The sequence below is a fragment of the Zootoca vivipara genome, chromosome 9 (genome assembly GCF_963506605.1).
Source record: "Zootoca vivipara chromosome 9, rZooViv1.1, whole genome shotgun sequence".
Taxonomy (NCBI): domain Eukaryota; kingdom Metazoa; phylum Chordata; class Lepidosauria; order Squamata; family Lacertidae; genus Zootoca; species Zootoca vivipara.
Window position 1 is genome coordinate 43,322,538 of NC_083284.1, and position 18,923 is coordinate 43,341,460.

Here is an 18,923-nt window from a genome sequence, read left to right on the forward strand (position 1 = left end):
AGCATTTGACGGGGGCCGCCCGCGAATGGGTCAGACCGCTCATCGCGCAAAAAAATGATTGCATGAAGAACGTAAAACTATTTTTAGAAGCTTTAAAAATTATGTACGCGAGTGACAGTGAAATGGAAGCCACAAAAGAGGAGCTTCATAACTTAACACAAGGAAAATCAACAGTTAGAGAGTACTGGGCGAGATTCACCATGCTGGTGCACAAACTGGGGTGGGATCTGCACAGTGATCCAGTGAAATCAGCCTTCTATCTGGGCTTGCACTCAGACGTTAAGGATGAGCTGGCGAGAGGTCCAAAACCGCGGACTATGGATGAGTTGAGCAAAGCTGCGCTAGCGGTGGGGGTGAGACAGGAATCCAGATGGAATGACAAACGACGCGCGCAGTAAACCCTTGGTTCCCACGCTCCCAGGACAGACCACATCACCAAACCCCACCCCAGGGCCCAGCCCCAGCCCCGCCCAGAGCCGGAACCGATGGAGATCGGAGGAGCGCGCGCGCGCGGGCTTTTCAAACCCCGGCGTCACAGAAACGCAAAGAGGGGAGGGAACTGCTTTTTATGCCACTCCCCCAGTCACCTCGTCAGGAATTGTCCGCATCGCCGGGAATGGCAGGGAAGGGCGGGAACTGTCATGCCCGCCCCCACAGACTCAACGCAACAGCAGGGAAACGAGACAGCCTGGCTGCAGGAGACAAGGGGCAGCAGCCAGGCACAATCAACGGAAACCAGCCCCCTCCCTCCCTCCCTTCCACAGAGGGGCAGCGCCAGCCCACACCCCCCAGAGCAGGGGTGGTTCTAGAAGTGACCCTGACACTCCCCAATGGGTACCCACTGACTGTTTTAGCGTTAATCGACTTGGGTGCCTCTGCCAACTTTTTTTCAAGGACTTTTGCGGAAGCACACCAGATCCAGCTGCTGCAGCTGGACTTTCCCCTGCACGTCTCCACCATTGACGGCAGGGAGTTGCTGGGAGGGGCCATCACCCACCAGACCCCCCCCCCATGAGGATGACAGTGGGAAGGCACTCAGAGACACTGGCTTTCAACGTCACCACCATCTCAGACCCACCCATAGTGCTAGGAATGAGCTGGCTAGCACGCCACGACCCATCCATAAGCTGGCACCAGAGATGCATTACATTTGGATCGGACTTTTGTCTGGAACATTGCATGCAGCGCCAACCAGGGGAGGGGCCTCCGATAGCCACGGTGGCCACCATGCACGTTAAGGGGGGGGAGGCGATTCCCAAACAGTACTGGGACCTACAGGAGGTCTTTAGCGAAGCGGAATCCGACCACCTGCCACCGCACAGGTCCTTTGATTGTCAGATAAACCTGATACCCGGGGCAACGCTACCCCCAGCCAAGCTATACTCCATGTCAGACCGGGAACTGGAGGATCTGAGGGAGTTCATCGACAAGAACCTCAAGCGGGGGTTCATCAGAGAAAGCAAGGCAGCAGGGGGCAGCCCGGTATTCTGGGTGGACAAGAAAGACACGCAACAGCGCCGTCTGGTGGTGGATTTTAGACACCTGAACAGCATGACAGAACCAGTGGCGTTCCCAATGCCCAGAGTGGACGATCTGTTGACAGCAGCGCGCAGGGGCAAGATCTTCACCAAGCTCGACCTGAGGGGGGCGTACAACTTGATCAGGATCCGGGAAGGTGATGAGTGGAAGACCACGATGTTCACGCCTCTGGGCTCTTTTGAATATCTGGTGATGCCCTTTGGTTTGCAAGGGGGCTCAGCATGCTTCCAGGCCTTCATGCACCACGTCCTGGGGTCCCTCCTCTTCAAGAACTGCTTGGTCTTCCTAGATGACATCCTTATATACTCCCAGGACCCAGTGCAGCATGTGCAGGATGTCAGGGAGGTGTTGCAGCGCCTGAAGGAGCACCACCTGTATGTGAAGCTGGAGAAGTGCAAGTTTCACACCAAGGAGGTGGACTTCCTGGGCTACAAGTTGTCAGACAAGGGACTAGCGATGGACAAGGACAAGGTGCAGACCATCCTGGACTGGCACAGCCCCAGGACGCGCAAAGATGCCCAACGCCTACTAGGCTTCGCCAACTTCTACAGGAAATTCATCAAGAACTTCTCTCGAGTTACGGCTCCCATCACTGACTGCCTGAGAGGCAAGCAGAAGTTCAGATGGACACAGGAGGCACAGGCAGTGTTCGAAAGCCTCAAAAAGGTGTTCGCCTCCGACCAGAACCTGTTCCATGTGGTACAGCACGCGTCACTGCGCATCGAAACTGACGCTTCAGACCGCGCGGTGGGGGCCATTTTACTGCAGCTGGATGGCAAGCAGAAGTTCAGGTGGACACCGGAGGCGCAAGCAGCGTTCGAAAGCCTCAAGAGGGTGTTCGCTTCAGACCAGAACCTGTTCCACGTGGTGCAGGATGCGCCCCTACGCGTGGAAACCGACGCTTCAGACAGGGCTTTGGGAGCGATCCTGTTGCAACTGGATGCCAACAGAGAGTGGAGACCCTGTGCCTTTTTCTCCAGGAAGCTGACACAGCCTGAACGCAACTACACGGTGTTTGATAAGGAGCTTCTCGCGATCCATTCTGCGTTTAAACACTGGAGACACTTTCTGGTGGGTGCCAAGCACCCCATTCAGGTGTGCACGGACCACAAGAACCTGGAGTTCTGGAGAACAGCCAGGGTGCTCAACCAGCGGCAGATACGGTGGGCAGAGTTCTTCTCGCACTTCAACTTCTCCATCCACTACATACCGGGGGAGCAGAATGTCAGGGCGGATGCCCTCTCCTGTAAGCCAGAGTACATGGAGGAGGAGTTGCCACCAGCACCCCGACACGTGTTTCCCCCGTCGGCATGGTCCTGCGGAGCAGCAGTGGTGAGCGAGGCAGAACTCACAGCACTGACGGCTGCAGATGAGTTCGCCACCCGCATCTTCCGAGACCTGCGAGGGGGGAGGGAGCAGGCACGAGACTTTGAGGAAAGGAGGGGGTTGCTTTTCTACAGGGGAGCCCTGTACCTGCCCACCACACAACTCAGAGGTAAGGTCCTCAAGCAAATGCACGACAACCCAACAGCGGGGCATTTTGGAAGGGACAAGACCACTCACTTAGTCATGAGACACTTCTGGTGGCCAGGGGTGCGGGAGGATGTTCGGGACTATGTGAGGGGCTGTGACACCTGCCAGCGAGCAAAGGTAGTCAGAGCAGCACCAGCAGGGTTGCTGGAGCCATTAGCCACACCGCACAGGCCGTGGGAAGTAGTGTCCATGGACTTCATCACAGACCTGCCTTCGTCCAGGGGCAAGACCGCAGTGTTGGTGGTGGTGGACCTTATGTCCAAAATGTGCCACTTTATACCGTGTGCCAGGGCAGTCTCGGCAGAAGAAACAGCCAAACTGTTTGTTGACCACGTATTCAGACTGCATGGATTACCCTTAAGGGTTATTTCGGATCGAGGCTGCCAATTTGTTTCCAGGTTCTGGCGGCGGCTCATGAACCTCCTGCAGGTGGAGGTCAGCTTGTCGACTGCCCGCCATTTTGCAGCAGTACCTGAGATGCTACGTCAGCCAGAGGCAAACGGACTGGGTGGATCGCCTACCACTGGCAGAATTTGCCTACAACAATGCGGTGCACGTCTCCACAGGGGTGTCGCCATTTAAGGCCAACTACGGGCGCGACCTCAGATCTTTCCCAGAGAGGGAGGGGGAGGAGGAGGAGGGCCCACAGGCAGAGGATTGGGCGGAGGAACTGGAGGCGGTGCACCAACAACTCCGGGAGCACTTGGAGAGGGCCAAGGAAGCGTACAAGAAGGGGGCAGACCGCCACAGGCGACTGGGGGAGGTCATCAGGGTGGGGGACAGAGTTTGGTTGTCCTCTGAAGGCCTTCCCACCAGAGGGCGATGCAAGAAATTGGCGCCCAGGAGGCTGGGCCCCTTCACGGTCACGCAACAGGTCAATCCAGTAGCCTTCAGGCTGGCACTGCCAGAGGACATGAGGGTGCACCCAGTGTTTCATAGATCGCTGCTGTCGCCGTACAGAGAAAGTATCAGGTTCAGGGACAGCGATCAGCCTCCAGAGGGAAGGGGGGAAAGGGGAGACACCCAACAACTCAATGAGGCAACTGAGATTTTAGATTCAAGGAGAGGGGTGAGAGGGCTGGAGTACCTCATGGCATGGGAGGACACTCCGCCGTCCCACAATGAGTGGATACCTGCCACGGAAGTACAAGAGGAATTTTTAGTGGAAGAGTTCCACACCCTTTTCCCCCACAGGCCCAAGCCCTGGCACATGGAAAGAGAGGGAGGGGGGAGGGGCGGGAGGAAGGGATCGCAGGCAGCAGCTCTCCATGGAGATGGGAAGCGGAATTTGAGGATATGGAAGAAGAGGTGTGGGTTTCACCGAGGTCGACTACGTCAGAGGCAGGAGAGGACTGGCAGCACATTTTTACTCCCACCAGCTCTGACGCCACAGACTTTTTGGGATTCCCGTCTTCTCAGGGGGAGGGGGAAAGATCGCCGGATTGGGGGGAAATTTTTACACCCACAGGCTCTGACACCACAGACTTCTTGGGTTTTCACTCGTCCCCAGCAAGCGGAGAGCCCCTAGGGAGGGGGGGAGAGGAGCCTGGGAGGGGGGTGGATGTGAGGGACAAGGGATACAGGGAAGTCCCTCCCATCTTAAGTTCCAGCCCATCCCCAAGCGCTGGAGAGAGTAGGGAGAGCTCTGCCTCCAGCGGAGAGTCAGGAAGTGGTGTCCGAGGCTCAGGCAAGGTTGCGGAGCCCATGCCCCAGGTGGGACAGGAAGTTGGGCGCACGGGGGGAAGGCCAATCCCCCCAACTTCCGAATTGCGACGCAAACATAGGGGGAAGAGGTTGGGTCTTCCAAAGCTTCTATGCTGGAAGAAAACGCGCCAATCGCCATTCGGAGGTTCTGACACCTCACCTTAAGCATGTATATAGATCGTTCTGACCACTGTAAATAATCAGCACTTAATAAAAGCCTAAAAAGACTATGCTGGAGTCGTTACTCTAGAGTAGCCACATCAGGCCCTCTGACAGGTGGCATCCAACAAAGTATTTCGCGTAGTGCAAGGATTCCGACTTGTACAAGGAACTTCCCCTCCCTCTACCCATAAACCCCATGCCCTCCCCAAATATGCCCCAGAGGGCTGGGGTAAACCCCTGGACAGATTTAGAGGATACTCAAAGAGAAGAGACAGAGGGGAAGGTCTCCTTTGTAGTCGAAAAATCCTTGGGTCAGGAGCAGCACTATGTTGGATTCTGTTGTTGTTTAGTCGTTTAGTCGTGTCCGACTCTTCGTGACCCCATGGACCATAGCACGCCAGGCACTCCTGTCTTGCACTGCCTCCCGTAGTTTGGTCAAACTCATGTTCGTAGCTTCGAGAACACTGTCCAACCATCTTGTCCTCTGTCGTCCCCTTCTCCTAGTGCCCTCAATCTTTCCCAACATCAGGGTCTTTTCCAAGGATTCTTCTCTTCTCATGAGGTGGCCAAAGTATTGGAGCCTCAGCTTCACGATCTGTCCTTCCAGGGAGCACTCAGGGCTGATTTCCTTAAGAATTGATAGGTTTGATCTTCTAGCAGTCCATGGGACTCTCAAGAGTCTCCTCCAGCACCATAATTCAAAAGCATCAATTCTTCGGCGATCAGCCTTCTTTATGGTCCAGCTCTCACTTCCATACATCACTACTGGGAAAACCATAGCTTTAACTATACGGACCTTTGTCGGCAAGGTGATGTCTCTGCTTTTTAAGATGCTGTCTAGGTTTGTCATTGCTTTTCTCCCAAGAAGCAGGCGTCTTTTAATTTCGTGACTGCTGTCCAGGGCTTTTTTTCCGGCCTGATTCACCAGAACTCAGTTCCTGTACTTCTCAGGTGGACGCCATATAAGAGAACAAGAGATGCGTTCATGGTGAGTCCCGGAACCTCTTTTTCTAGAAAAAATATGACTGGATGCTACCCTATAAACAGAAATGCAATATCGAAACGCAGTTCCACAAAGTTCCTTCTAAAGCTGCTTTAGCATCATGTCAAAGATATCTAGATATCTAGATTGCAAATCTTGCTAGCAGATACTTAAAACAGTGCATTGTCATGAGGTAACAATCAAATTTTAAGAACACTGTATTGTCATCATGAGTGAACCCATTGCTCTTTAGGCAATATTTCTTTTTAAATAAATTGTTGGCTTCTGTGTGAATGGAACAAATAAGGCAATCTCTTTATTGCTTGATATAAATATTTTCTATTTTAAGAAGCTGGATGCTATTGGATAAACCTGGTTGAAAAGAAGCTTGTGCATATATGATGACTTTCTATTGTTTAGTGCTATTGATTCATAGAGTTATTGGCTCTTGAAGCTAACAATCTAAATAAGACAATAGAGGGAAGGAAGAGGCAATGATAAGAAAGAAACCAGCATTACATTTTAGCACATACCCATGTTGTGTATATTGAGGGCTGTCTAAACTAAGTCATACTCAGAGTAGATCCACTGAAGTCCATGGACATAAGATACTCATGTCCTTTAATTTCTATGGGTCTTCTCTGAGTAGGATTAATGTGGGGTGCAAGCTACACTTTAGACAAGTGCAATGGAAACACGCACATCAGGGAACTCTTGCTTGAGATTATTTATTTATTTAGAAAAAATATTTGTATAACTTTTTTTTAAAAAAAATCAAAGCAGTTTACAGCAAACATACATAGATATACTGTACAGTAAAAAAAGGGCAATAATTTAGTTTTGCTGGAGTGCTGATTTGAGAGAGGAGACAGAAAAAGTAAATGCTCTACCACTCCTGTTCTGGAGCCGCCTACTGTATTATATCACATCAGGGACTCCAGTGGGATTGCATGCACGTAAATCCTTGCACTTTGGTGTGTCTGTACTGTGGATCAAGCGGCTTTACTTTAATACCAAAGTTAAGCTCAGCAAAGGGATGTCTTGCTTCTGAAAGAAATGAGCTGTGTTGCTGATCTTTTCTAAGTGTGGTATGACAACTTGGTCATATCTCCCGTTAGACCTCTCCCAGTGTAAGCATATATTTGTGCCTCAGGAGGTGCTATAATCACATCGGCTGTTTTCCAATTTGGGTACAGCTTTCTATTTCTGCTCTAGCTGCCTCTTTAAGACCCCTTGCAGAGCCTTTCTATGCTAGGTTGGCAAGTGTAGGGTTGTGTAAATAAAAGACAGGTGCGACTATAGGTCTAAGGATGTCAAACTGGTACCATGGAAACATCCCATATCCCCAACGCTTCTCCTCAATTGTAGGTGGACCTTTCAATGTTAAGTTTTCTGATTACCGGTACTCCAGCATAAGGAACGGGTCTCATTCCCAGAGATTGTGAAATGGCAGTATCCCCTTGTATTGGGGGTAGAAGACCCTAGTGACTGACCCGTCATCTATTGCCATTTCACAGTGGAGAAAAGAATCAGTGGCCCCAACCATGCTCTTACAGCTACAGTCTAGACTCTGTAACTACCCGAGTCAGTTGATACATAAGAACTGAACAATATTGCAGCCTGCTTTAAGTGGACAGTGGTGAGTTTATGTGCAGAATCCAATACAAAGTTAAAGCCTGGCAAACAAGAAATATCAACACAGATAACTGGTAGTTGATCCAGGGTCTTAAATGAAAAATTAAATTGACCTTTGGGAGCAAAACAGCAAGATCTGATAGCAACAAGCTGAGTATAAATTCATTAAATTAGACATTTTTATAAATCCATAGGCTTACAAAGAAAAGCTTACAAAGAAATAAATGCTCAAATGAGTGTCTTTTTCTAACTTGTTATTTATATGAACACATCTAGATGAAATGAATCTTATTTCATGCTGTTTTGCATTAATATTTTTTTGTGTACGAACACAGAATGTTGAGAAAATTGAATGAGCACCAAAGTTGTAGCAGTATTTCCACCAGGCAGTCGCTTCTTTTCTTTTCTTTTTAAGATATTTTTTATTGGTTTTTATACGAAAAAAGACAAACCTAACATACAATGTAAACTCTGTCCCTTCAATTACCCTCCACCCACAAGACCACTTCTGCCACCAGTAGTACCCGTGAGCGTTGGGAACCAAAGGGGTCCATTTTTGGCTGGGTTTGACCTCCCCCCTCCTTCCTCCCCCCTCATCCCCTCCCTGCCACTGAGAGGACAGGGATGGAGGTTCTCTGAGGCTTGGTTTTCCCCCAGCTGATTCTTCAGCATAACAATCCAATTTAACAAAAAACAACAACAAAAGGACAATAAAAAAGAAAAAGAAAAAAGAGAAAAAGAAAAAAGAAAAAGAAAAAAGAATTATAAATTCCCAAATCTTAATTTCTTAACATTGTAATTGTGACTTCCTCAAATCTCTTCCTCCTGGTTTTCCTAACTTCTCTAATTAATTATGGCGGGTTTTCTACTCTAATTCAAAATCTTATTCTTACACTATTAACTTAATCCTCCTCCTCCTTCGTGCCGGCCTCCCACGAGCCCTCTTCTGCCACAAGAGGGGCTCGCGGGGCCCAGCACTTCAAAGGTTCCATTTTTTGTGTCTGGGTTTCCCTCTACCCCCTCCCCTCCCCCCAGGCCCCCCCCTGCCACTGGGTGCCACCAAGTAAAGAGAGAGAGACGGGCAGCTCTCTACTCAAACACCTATCTAAACACAAACTTATTCATATTAATCCAGAAATTCTTTCCTCAGCCCTTCTTCTAACTCCCTCCAGAAAGGTCAATTTTTACAACGCTCTCCCTCCCCCCTCCCGATATCTTTTCCCCCAATTGGATCAGCATTCCTTAAACAAGCCAAGATGTCAGAAACCGTCATTCAAAAACCAAAAAACCTTTAAACTAAAATTCTCACCCCACACCAGTTCTTTCCCCCATGCAACTCCAGACCCCTATTCCCCCCTCCCCCTGCCTTTCCTCTCCCTCAATGACATAACTCCCCATTTCAGTCCCTCCAGGTTCCTTCTTTCCATTAATCTTCATTTCAATTTGCTTCTCCTTGTCACTCTGTTCTTCTTTTTCGAATCCTTGTTTTACCTCATCCACAAAATATTTTTTATGGTCCAGATCACCTTCTCCTTTAACATCAAATTGTTGCTCCTCATACTCAATCTCAGAGTCAAAATTATCAGAGTCTAAATTGTCCAAATCCTGATCTTGAACCTCATTTTCTAATAGTGATCCATTAGGATGTTGTCGTTCCTTGTAAATGTCCTCCCATATTTGTAGATAATTCAGCACAGCCACCTGGAAGGCTTGAGAATACTTTGTTTTCATAGTTCTCCTAACCGCAGACAGGCAGAAGATAGAGGGCAAAGGGTGCTGGAAAATTCCTTGCTTTTACACGGTCGGCTCCATCTTGGCTGATCTTCTCTTTTGTCTTTAACTCCATCAAAAATCCAGTCCCAATTCCAAATTTTTACTTCCACAGCAACGCAATAAAATTCCTTAGTCTTTTAGCAACTTGGCAGCTTTTGACAGGTTTTGACAGCTGTCAAAATACTTTCCCCTTATTGATGCTAAACCTCAAGGGGTGCCGGACTCGGGAGCTGAGAAGGGTTGAAAAAGTCTTTCTTTCTCTCGGGTTCACAATCAAAAAACTTTTTTTCCTTTTGCAGCTTGAGGATATTTAATAGGCATCCCAATTTAGCCAATAGGAAGAGATCGACTTCCGTTTTTTTTTTAAAAAAAAATCTCTCCTATTTTCGAGATTAATTTTTTTAAAAGTCCAAATGTAGATTCACTTACTTTGTATAGATCTCTTATTTTTTTTGGAAGAATCCGCCGCTTGCTGGATGAAGACTCGGAGCTTTGCCTCTCGGAGGTAAAATGGATCCCAAAATGGCTCCCGCGACTCCACTCCGCTGGCTCTCGATCGCTCTACTGAGCTCTTGGGCAGCGGAGGATTCGCGGAACGGAGCAGCTGCTGGGTCTTGAGTCACCGGGACGCTCTTCCCGGTGCTTTTGTGGGGAGTCCGCTCGCTCTGCGGACTCCCCCCCCCCCTCCGAGAGGCCAGGGACTTCGGAACACGAAGTCCCTGCGTCCTTCTTCCTCAGCGCGACGGACAGGAAGCCCACTTCCCAGTCGCTTCTTTTCATCCAAGCAGCATGGGATTGGTACATAGTGAAATCCTGATCCTATGGTCCTACTAGACTGGCAGCGTTTATGCTCTTGATATGTTGGTGATTACGGTATGTTAGTGCAAGGTAGCACCCATCTCATGCACTCTCAATAGCAAAGGAGAGAGCAAAACAGTATCAGTAGAAATGAGATTACGTGACAACATCCAGAGAGAATGTCCATAGTAACACCATCTACCAACCACAGCAATTATGCATTAATGATGACCCCACCCCAAGCAAGGAAAGCACCAGTCGATACTCAGTACAGTAATTGCACAGTGTGCAGCATATATCTCCCATCACCCTTGAACACTGGCCATGCTGGCTGGGGGTGATGGGAGTCAGACTCCACAGTCTCTGGAGAGCCACAGGTTCTCTATCTCTACACACACAATGCACAACCAGACAGCCAATGATACCCTATAGAGCAGGCATCCCCAAACTGCGGACCTCCAGATGTTTTGGCCTACAACTCCCATGATCCCTAGCTAAGAGGACCAGTGGTCAGGGATGATGGGAATTGTAGTCCAAAACATCTGGAGGGCCAAAGTTTGGGGATGCCTGCTATAGAGCATGCACATGCACCAGAACAAGCCCTCCTAGTCCAGTGGACAGGTCAGAAACAGCCACCTGCGAACTCAAGCTCCAGCCCTTTCCATGGTTTGAATCCCATGTCAGCCTGCTAACAACTGCCCCTTTGCCAGGGAAACTGTCAGAGCAAAGGAAGGCCTCATGGTCGTATCATAACTGGTAACCACCCTCCAGTGACAGAGGAAGACATTTTGGCACCTGAGGTAAACCACAAAATGGCTACCCGCTCACCACCAGGCAATAAGGGATGAGCGAATATCTACATCAGGAACAAGAGGGCAATAAATATATACATAAGGATCTGCTGCCCCTGTGGATCCTGCTGCCTAAGGCAGTCACCTCACCTTGCCTCATGGATGGGCCAGCCATGACACCCTCATTACCCAGCAGGTAGGAAGCCTGCATGGGGAACCCATGGCCCCCAAAAGGAGAAGGGCCTGGATCTCACCATGGGAATAATGTTCCCACAGAGATTGTCTTCAAAACACTCCACCAAATATGCACACATTGGCGTCTGTGTGAGGGTAACGAGCATTTTGCAAGGGCTACATGTGCAAGGAAGCATAGCAGCAGCAACAAGCTTAAAGCAGGCCGTACCAGGAGCTGCCTGGTAAATCTGTGGGTAGTTTCTGGTAAGAGCAGCAGAATGGAAACCAGGAGATAAGGTACAAGGCTTGCCATAGGGAGAGGCTGAAATAGCTTGAGCCGTGGTCCCCATTGCCTTACTAGTGCCTCATCATTTATTTTCATAATGTATGGAACTTACCTGCTTATTTCTTTGAATGGTCCCTGAATCGGATGTGAGTCACTGATGTGCATCTTTGCTTTACAAAGGTACCGTTTTACAATGTTTTACATTGGATCCATAGAAAACCTCAAAGCAAGACCTATCCTTTGCTTCTCTATCTAAGGTGAGGATTCTGTCTACAATCATTGTCTCGTTGGCAACACGAGCCATAAATGATTTCACACCTCCTAGTGATTGAATGCTTATTAAAGGATACTGTTATGCTTACTAAAAGATGAACATATTGGACTATTGACTTTCATCAGCTGGTTATAAAGATCAAATCAATTTATGAAGGAAACAGGATGAAGATCAGCACAGCACCTTTGACAAAGCAGTCCCCATGAAGCCTGGAATAACTCATCTATGGAACTCTCACTCTGTGATATGACTCTTGCTGAAATGTGTCAGATAGGTGACAAACAAGTGAGCACAGCAGGAAAATCCTCTCACATCCTAGAGTTTAGAACAGGGAGGGCAAACCTGTGGCCTGCCAGATTCAAGAGAAACACAATAACAGCTAGCTTTTATTAACCTTGCTTTTTCCTGTAAGACCAATCAGTCATCAACAGGTTTACCACACCTATCAGCCAATCACCCATTCCCACCACCCTTCTGAGTAATACTCCTCCCCACCCTCTCACTATATTTCTGGTGACTTCCGTTTCAGTGTATCTGAAGAAGTGTGCATGCACACGAAAGCTCATACCAATGACAAACTTAGTTGGTCTCTAAAGTGCTACTGGAAGGAATTTTTTTATTTTGTTTCGAGCTAGCTTTTAGATGTTGCTCAATCAGTGGGTAAGGCTAATGATAAGTAAAACACTGTTGTCTTGGTTCTCTTCTCTGCTGGTCTACCCTAGGTAGGCTGTCTGATTATATCCATGTAGCCAAAGGGAATTTTGAGAGCGTGGCATAATAAATATGGATTTCGTTTAGCAACACACACCATAAATCTATCAGCAATTACAGATCTGGGCTATAGGCAACCTGCTTTCTCTCCATCCCATCCCAGTGGCAGTTTATTGCACCAATATACTGAACAGCAGGACACAGTCTCTTCTAGGATATTTCACACTGCATGCACTGCTGCTCTATCTCACCATGGCTTTAATAAAAGCAGGGCAGGACTAGGTCACTTAATAGGAATACTGCATGTGAAATTAACAAGCAGATACATTCAGCATGTCTTTACAAATGCAGCAATGAACACAAACAAGGCAGCAGCAGAAGCAATGGAACCATTTTTAATTGGATTCTGGATTAGCCTATTGACCTTGTCAATACTTAAACCTCTGTCACAGCTCTCATCTCTGCCCTAATATTATTAATTGCATAGACTGCATTAATGAAAGATTTTTTAATGAGATCCTAATTGCAGAAATATCTGCTAGCCTGCTTATTTGAGTAGCAGTGCGCTTTGCTGCAAATGCCATTGTTGCTTTCATAGATCCTTGGCCAAATTTCTCAACTCGATGGGAAGGTGGTTTGATCTTTACGTAAGGGCTAGGGAAATCAAGGCAGGTAAAATGCTTTACAATCAGTTTGGTTTTGTAGCATAGAAGGCTGAGTGATTTCTTGGAATCTTATTATTAAAATTGGGGGGGGGGCAGGAACATATGTCACCAAGACAGAGCATGTTTACTTAAACTTCCCTAAGAATTAATCTCAAGAGAATTATGACTGAAACAATTGACAAGCTGGAATGTGTGCAGAGGAGGGCGACCAATATGATAAAGGGTCTGGAATCCAAGCCCTATGAGGAAAGATTGAGGGAGTTGCCTATGTTTAGCTTGGAAAAGAGGAGATTTGATAGCCATCTTCAAGTATCTTAGGGGCTTTCACATGGAAGATGGAGCAAGCTTCTTTTCTCCTGCTCCAGAGGATGTCCCGAACTAATGGATTCAAGTTACAAGAAAGGAGATTCCGACTACACATCAGGAAGAACTTTCTGACAGTAAGAGCTGTTCAACGGTGATGGACTCCCGGAGGTCATGGGCTCTTCTTCCTTGGAGATTTTAAAGCAGAGGTTGGATGGCCACCTGTCATTGATGTTTTAGTTGAGATTCCTGCATTTCAAGGGGATTGGACTAGATGACCCTCGGGATCCCTTCCAACTCTATTCTAATTAATAAAGAATACTCAGCATCACAAATGAATTGTATAGCTTAAAGGATAACTTTGTTTTCACTGTGGCATACTGATTGATTGATTGATTGATTATTAAATTCATTACCCACTGTTCACTAGCAGGTCCCAGGGTGTGTTCCAACAATCAAAAATTCAGAATTAAAAACAGTTAAAACAGAATACCTACAGTTAGGTTGCTAAAAGTCATGCCTATAGCGAGGATGTTAAAAGAAAAGAGTATTTCTCATTATAATGCATTGGTTGCTATGTTTACTGACATATTCAGTCCAAAGGAAAAGATGGAGAATCTATTCTGAGAGTCTTTTTTATTTACCCGAAGATACAGTTAGCTAACTTACCATACCAGGCAGCAGCATATAAAACCAACCTGAGACAAGACAGCTATTAATATATATTCATATGGAAATATTGTCCACTTCATACCGAGAAGGTGATTATTTTACCGAAGACATAATGTAGCACAGGAGGCTGATCTGTTAGGGTAAATGGTGCGTTGCCCCACCAGCCTCTGTCGGCCCTCAGTCAGCCCCCATCACCACCTGCCTGCCTTCTTAATTACAGCCGGTTCAGGTGCTAGACTCGTGCTTGGAAGTGGTGATGGGCTGGATGTGGATCAATAAATTGAGGGTTAATTCTGGTAAGACAGAGGTGTTTGAATTCTGGAGTCTGAGAGGTGAGGAGATGGTCTGTTCTGGCTGGTGTTGCACTCCCCTGGAAAGAGCAGGTCTATAGCTCGAAGGTGCTCCTGGAGTCAACATTGTCACTAGAGTTTCAAGTGACTTTGGTGGTTAGGAGTACCCATTTCCAGCTCTGGCTGGTTTGCCAGCTATGACCACTTTTGAGCAGAGATGATTTGCTACTGTAATCAATACAGCACGATACTCTTAACCTCAGTGTTATGGGTTCAAGCCCCACAATGGGCAAAAGATTCCTGCATTGGACTAGATGACCCTGTGGATCCCTTCCAACTCCACAATTCTGTGATTCCAGATTTGCTTTCTGTGTATGCCTACTCTTGAAGATGGTTCAAAACTTTGATTGGTCTAAAACACAGCAGCCAGATTACTACGGGTAGTTGGGGTTCCATTTAGAACTGAATCCTTTTTCAAAACAGCTGCACAAGTTGCTAGCTCATTTCTGGGCCCAATTCAAGGTGCTTGTGTTAGTGTTTAAAGCTCTAAACAACTCAGGCCCCAAATACTGGATGGGCTACATCCTTCCCTACAGACCCTCTTGCATGTTAAGGTTAGCAGAGGGGGACCTCTTGGTGGTATCATCACACCCAGAAGTTCAGGGAGTGGCATCCGAGAAAAGGGCATTCTTCTAGATGTCCCTTGGAAGAGACATTGATTGCTAAACCACTCTGGCAATTGTAGTCCTGTGAGGGAAATAGAGGTCTTCAAGCACCCTTAACAAAATCAATTTCCCAGGATTCCTTGGGGGAAGGTATGACTATTTAAAGTGGTGTGCTACTGCTTTAAATGCATAGCGCAGTAAAATGATAAAGTGTCCATTTAGCTTCTTGACTGGCGTATCCTCAAAGACTTCCATGACAACTGCCTGTGGTTAATAAATGACACTTGCTCATAGCATGTAATGGAAAATGTGCTAATCTTATTGTTCCAGCCAAATGAATGAGCACTATTATTTACTCCTCAGTTATTGTGGTAATTCTAAAATCAATTAAAGATTTGCTGGTGTGTTGTTTAGCTAATCCTACCTTCCCTGATTAGGACAGCTTCTTAAATTGTCTAGTGGCACAGCCACAGGGATTAGCTGTTGATCAGCAAGCTTATTTCATTAAATAAACCAAACATATGATTAAGAGCAGGATCATTTAAAAAAAGAGATATCATTTATTGGCATTACTTCAAATTTTCCATTCTGTATCCGGGCTGCAGATGCACATCACATTTATTGCTACTCTTACGAAAATCAGTTAATATAGCACTTTCATTTTGAAAAGTGATTTTTGGTCTGTATCATCATAGTTCTTTTAAACCAAGCAAGACCATTAGTAGATGGTGAATTGGACCTACTTCCCCTTATTTTAATCCTATAGTTGGAGTGGAAGGGAAATATAAATATAAGTATGCAATATAGGAGGCAAGCTGTGTAGTTCTTGTAATAAAAACAAGAACACAGTCGAAACATGTCTATATGTATTTGAAAATGTGTTTCAGTGTTTTAAATTTGGAAACTACTATTCCAAAAAGTTAATAGAAAATCCCCCATCAGAGCCTAATCCCCATCTATATCTTAATGAAAAATAATATTTATCCAGCCAGACTACATCCAGACAGCAGCAGCTTTGAGTGCTAGTTTTTAACACTAAACTAGAAGTACCTTTAAAAAAATATGGGGGGGGAAGGTATCAATTTTCATGAGGATTTGTGCAATAATCCTAAGGGAATCCAAGATGTAGATTCTATTATCCACTGCTGTGCTGATACTTCCCTGATCTGCCATTTCTTTCCACCCTTTTTTCAAGGAGCAGAGAGAAGCACTTTAGCCTCACAACAATCAAGCAAGGTAGATTAGGTTGCGAGAAAGTAACTAAGTAATCGAAAACCACTGAATAAACCACAGAGCCAAGATCCAAATTATGAATTGTGTGTGCTGGTGATCTATGCCTCCCTTGTCATGTGTAGTTGAAGAAACAAGCAGTGCAGCATAATCATATACTGTATGTGTTTTAACATGCCCCATTCCACACCTCCCTTTAATAGGTCTGAAACTGGGTTTCCCACTGTCAAACGGTAAACCCAACACTTTGGCACTGTATAAAACTAGCTCTTGTTTCAGAAGAATTTATATATATATATATAAAAAAACCACCCCCAAAAAACAACCTCTTGAACTGAATCTGTATCAACTGAAGCATTCCATAAAGTACAGTAAATTTTTGCAAAACGCTTGTAAATGTATTCATCTGTACCTAAATCAGACTTGGCAGAATATCATGACTGGCACATGCAGTTACCATAATCAAGGCTCAATAAAGGGCAATCTTCTCTTGAAGCCGTGAAATCGTATTCATCATTTCTCATCTCACTCATGCCATTTAGAAAATCGCTTTTCAAATACCTTGACACTGGATGCAGCATTACAAAAAGCACCTCACATTTTCCTACACAAATCAGCATGGCTATCTAGCTAGAGAACATGAAGCCTAGTAGTCAGATGCCCTGAGAATTAACTGTGTTAGGCAACATATCAGGCAATAACATGGAGTTGGCCCAGCCATTAGGCAGGATGAGGCCACTGCCTTAAATAGCAAATGCCCCCCCAGGTGGCACACCCACGGGTGCCATGGGCATAGCCAATGGGCGGGGTAGGGGGCAGCTGCCCCCCCAGTCAAGTAAATCAATAAAAATAACTGAGGTTCTGCCCCCCCCCATGAAGCCTGCCCCCACTAACATAAATTCTGGCTATGCCCATGACAGGTGCCCTGTTCGCCCTGTTGCCTCCACCAGAAGTGGAGAAGCGCTACCGTCTTTGGTGCTGATTTTGGGCAACAAAGCATCCATTTGGGGTGAAATATTCCAAATTGGCACCATCTCACCTAAAATCAGCGCTGATGCAGCAGGGCGCATGGCAGTGGCTGAGCAGGCAGCTGCAGGAGCAGGTAGGTAGTGGCAGAAGTGGCGGCAGCAGCAGGGCAAGCAGCACTTCCAATTTTGCCTCGAGTGGCAGAAAAGGATGCGCCGCCCCTGTGTAGAACCATCCAGGCAGTATGAGCAGTGTAAATTGTTGTAAATTGCTGCCGTCTTTACAGAAGGAGATAGTGGGCAGCACTTGGTGCCAAGGCTGCAAATCTTATGTGTATTTAAATAGGAATCAATCCCACTGAATACTGTGGATTGTATCCAGTGGTGGCTTTGCCTTAATGCAAATAACTTCCGCTTTTGCAACTTGGGGTGCTTTGTTTTTCCTTGCCTGACTCCTTCCAACCAGAGCTGGTCTAGCCATTAAGCAGGGTAAGGCCACTGTCTCAGGTGGCAGAAACTCCCCATGGTGACATCCCTGCAGATATCCTGCCTGCCCCTGTCAGCAGCAGGAAGCAGAACCACCATGGGGGGGGGCATCTATTTTGAGAGAGTCCTCACCTCAAATGGGCACAATATTGCCTGAAATGTGTGCCCATGTTGGCAGCATTTCTCCACCAGCCATAGCTGCGGCAGGGTGCAGAGAGGCAACAGAGCAGGTGATGTAGGCTGCTATGGCAGCAGGTACGTTTCCGAGCACAGTTCAAAGTGTTGGTGCTGACCTTTAAAGCCCTAAACGGCCTCGGTCCAGTATACCTGAAGGAGCGTCTCCACCCCCATCGTTCAGCCTGGACACTGAGGTCCAGTACCGAGGGCCTTCTGGCAGTTCCCTCGTTGTGAGAAGCCAAGTTGCAGGGAACCAGGCAGAGGGCCTTCTTGGTGGTGGCGCCCGCCCTGTGGAACGCCCTCCCATCAGATGTCAAAGAAAAAAACAGCTACCAGATTTTTAGAAGACATCTGAAGGCAGCCCTGTTTGGGGAGGCTTTTAATGTTTAATAGATTATTTTATTTCATTTTTCTGTTGTAAGCCGCCCAGAGTGGCGGGGAAAACCCAGCCAGATGGGCAGGGTATAAATAATAAATTATTATTATATTATTATTATGGTGGTGGCAGCAGTGGTGGGAGCGGAGGCAGTGGCAACACTTCCCATTTCGCCTATGGTGGTGAAATGGGGGGGGGGTGCCACCCCTGCTTCTAACCACCCATGTGCTCCTGAGAGTTGTAGGACCCTCCAGAAAAACCATTTTGGACTTGTGAAAACCTTTTAATGTTGTGAGCCAACTTGGCCATAGTTTGCTATGGAAAGATGACATACAAATAAACGACGGCTCATTTGGATGCTTGTTTTGCTAGCTGATTCAAGTGCCCTGTCCCAATTTACTTTATCAATGGGTGGGCATCTAGTGGCTTATGGTGCCTACTGCTGTTTCTTTTTAATAAGACCAGTAGCATCCTGGGTGTCTCTAGAGGAAATGTGGGGTCTAAACTGAATAATCAATTAAGTTAAAAAAACAGCAACAAGCATTCAGCCTCCTACAACCTCGTGGTAGGTGGCCACTTCTAAGTAGGAATATTATTATTACAATATATATTTCTTTATGCCCTGCCTTTTCCCCTGAAAAGACTCATTTCTTGAATTCAAAATAGACGTTCATGTTCTTGGGGCGGGGGGAATACGAAATTAGTGGTTGATGGAATAAGCACCACACTTTT